Raw genomic sequence first — 3600 nt, 5'->3', positions numbered from 1 at the left:
ATTCAGGATGCTAACAGAAGAATATTCCATTGTAAGTATTAATCTTGTAAACCTCCCCAAATTCACAGATTACGCAGAAGAAACATGAGTAAATCTACACAAAACTACTATAACATATCAGGAAGTATGATTTAGCACACCCCAGCTCCTAAAACTATTTTTAACTCGTAAAAACATGAAGTATAACTTCCAGGTTCTGGTCTAGGTTGTAAGCAGCTTCTAGGTCACTGCCTTTCCTAAGAACTCATCAAAAGCTGAACAAACTGAAAATCATGTGTTCCTACCTCACTAAGGGAAGTGGGGGAACAGGGCATATGTCTACTCCCACAACTGGAGAGACAGACAAGCTGGGTACAGAGAATCACAACCTACTGGGAGCAGCATCCCAGGAGCAGAAACCTCTGCATGAATCAGTTCAGAGATGGGAAAACCCAAACTACCGTTGATGGATTCCTGGAGACTCAGTGGAAAGTGGAAAGTTGAGTGAGCCTTTAGATTGTTGACTAGGTAATAGGTAGAGTTTAAGGGGTAAATTCTGACAAAGCAGAGGGTAAAATGTCAAAGAAATGAGACAAAGAAAATAATCAAGATAAAAGTAAAAGTTAAGTTTGATTATAGAAAAACAAAAGATTTTTTTGTGTGTATTTGCACATGAGGCTGTCGTGGGTGGTTCAATGAGAATGGAGTGGTGGTATCCTTTAAACTGGAGGAAATGCTGTTTAAAACATGGGTAATACTGGCATAGAAAAGAAACCTCATATGTGTGAGTATGCAATCCATTATTGTACAATTTGAAATTGGGAATAAATTTTTATTTTTATTTTTTGCACAAATTGCGATTGCTTGTAATGGAACGGCAAGTGGGAACTAACATTGTGCAAAGCCCATGCACCGTTGTTGTGTTATCTCTGTGATAGCGATAACATGGTTAAGGAAATATATTATGTGTAATAGATGGGCTAGGCACCATGCTAGTGACAATAGAAAAAGAAGACATTATTCTTGAGCAACGAGAGATATAATCAATGCTGTATTTCTCCAGCTGTGTTTGGGTTTTAGAAATATATTCTTATTGCTCTCACAATGCTGACTATTACTTATTTTTTTTCTAGGAGGAAAAAAGCCCTTTCAATATAGTGCATCCAAAACACTAATTTTAGCTTCACACCCACTTTTCTCTGAAGCACGGTCATGAGATGCTTTATCGAAATCATTGCATCATAGCAGAGCAAAATGAGTTCACAAAGATTAATTATTATATAATATTTTCACAATCTGAAGTTGTGTGCAATTGTTTTTAGGGCTAAGACTTTTTCCTGTGTGTTGAAGCTCTGAGTATTCCAGGTTTTCAAAAATATCCATTGATTAAATATATTAAAGGGTGAATAATTTTTCATTTTTAACAGTTCTGTGCAGACATAACTTTTCCTCTACAACATATCATAGGTTGTCAGTTCCCTTTGTAGTTTTGCTTTTCTATAAAATTTCAACCCCATGAGCAAAGGAACATGCTGATTCTATAGTATGATGCTAGAATTATTATTTCTAGTCAGAAAAATCATTTAATTATTTTATGAACTTTCCTCATTTAAAACAAATTTATTTTGTGTCTTTGATGCTTGGCATAAATTGTAGTCATGCTTCTTTCTAATATATTCCATTACTATTTAGCTCCTCAGAAGATTTAAGGGATGCCAATTTCCTGTACAATTTATCAGAAAATATTCAGCAAGTCTGTTTAGAGCAAACTTATAAAAATACAATTTACAAAAGATTTATCACATTGTTCACATTTTAGCATGATCCAGAACTGGTAACCTAGTTTATTCTTGCCTTCTTTTGACAAGAGTAAGTTTAATATTAAATATTAACTCTCCTTCTAGTAAAAAGACACAGATACTATTTATTTAGGATGCATTTATTCTAAAAATTATTTAGAGCATTTTCATACATTACTGCAATGCCTATGGAAGGGTCATTGTTGTTTGATTTTATCATCTTTTCTCAAAGAGTTTTATCTTGTAACCATGTTACCTACTTCTGACCAAAATAACAAAAAAACAAAAAAACAAACAAACAAACAAAAACAAAGGATAAATGATGCTTCTTCCTGGGTGGGAGAGTGAGGCATGAGTTTCTTTAACATCTCCTTCTTTTTCACAAAAAAGATATCTGCCTAATCTGATGGGTCCATGCTCAGTACTACTAACACTCAGTTTTAGGTTCCTGTGTGTTTGAAGGTCATTCCTGGTTGTTCTAGTAAATGTAATGTGACAACTTGATGAGGCTACTGTGTCACGGTGCCAGTTGTTTGGTCAAGGACCACTCTAGATGTTGAATGGCATGATTTTTAGGCTTGATGGATATTTAAATCAGTAAACCTTAAACATGGCAGAATACTTTTAATAATGCACATGGATAGCGGATAATGAGTTTAAAGCCTTTAAGAATAAAGACTTAAGATTTATGGAAAAAGGGATTTGGACCCAAGTCTATTTTTCTCTGAATTCCATCTTTCGTCCTTGAGCACTGTACCAGGGAAAACCTGAATTTTCCCCACAATGTTGGGAAGCCCAAGTTATAATTCCATAAGCTCCCACATTGAGTCTTTTAGGCATCTAACTAAAATACAGCAATCTTTTTTTATTGGTGTGTGTCGCTCTCTTGGAATCACAGGGCAAAAAGAACACAGGCATTTTTGGATAAAGCCAAATACTGAGTAAAACTCTAAGTCCTACCTGATCTATAAGCCTATCTTGCCCTTAAATTCTGTTGTAGACTGGGAAGGGGCAACCCTATGTTGCCTGAAGCTGTCTAAACCTGGTTCCAACATAAGGCAGTCCCCCTGGGAAGGAGATACAAAGAAGAGTGGCATGAAATCTTAGCTGTTGAGCTTTAACTTTGTGTCACCGGAGGTATTTGTTTTACTTTATTAAAACATCATGGAAGGAAGATGGCGGCGAGGGGAGTGCATTACCCCCGTGTGCTGCTTCACTGTGTGGGAGTATGACAAGTCAGGACGGCTAAAGGATATCTTGTTAGGAATTTCCAGCAATAGTGGGGTGCTCCGGAACCTGGAGGAAGGATTTCCATCGCACGAGGATCGGCTACGGGGACTCAAACGCGAGAGGTTTGTCGCACGGAGGGTAACTGCTTATTCAGCAAATCGCCCCGTGGCTAGAGTCTGCAGCGCGCGCGCTGGGATAGAGACGCAGGGTTACAGCGCTGCAGTTTCTGCCAGCCGCGCAAGCACCGTACTCAGGGCTGAATTCTGGGTTCGAGACGGGGGAAGGAAGCGGTCCATCTCGGTTCTCCACACCGGTCAGACCACAGAGGAGGACCGCAGCCACCATGTTGGTAAACTGACGTCACCTTCCCTGTTTTGAACTGACCGCAGCTCATTCAGCCATAGATCAGGTAATTTCAGGCTGCAATTCGCCTGCGGCTTGCAGACAGATTGCTAGGGTTCAGCGCCTAGGTGCTTCTTAGAACCTGAGCTTATCAGAGTGAACACCGAGCGCGGGGTGGCCGAGTTCCGGCTCCCGGAACCGTCCCACGGAGCCTGCGGAGGCTGCTTCTTGGACCCTGCTCCTATCAGAG

This window comes from Marmota marmota, unplaced genomic scaffold, assembly GCF_001458135.2.
Source record: "Marmota marmota marmota unplaced genomic scaffold, marMar, whole genome shotgun sequence".
NCBI classification, from domain to species: domain Eukaryota; kingdom Metazoa; phylum Chordata; class Mammalia; order Rodentia; family Sciuridae; genus Marmota; species Marmota marmota.
This window is presented reverse-complemented; position numbering follows the sequence as displayed.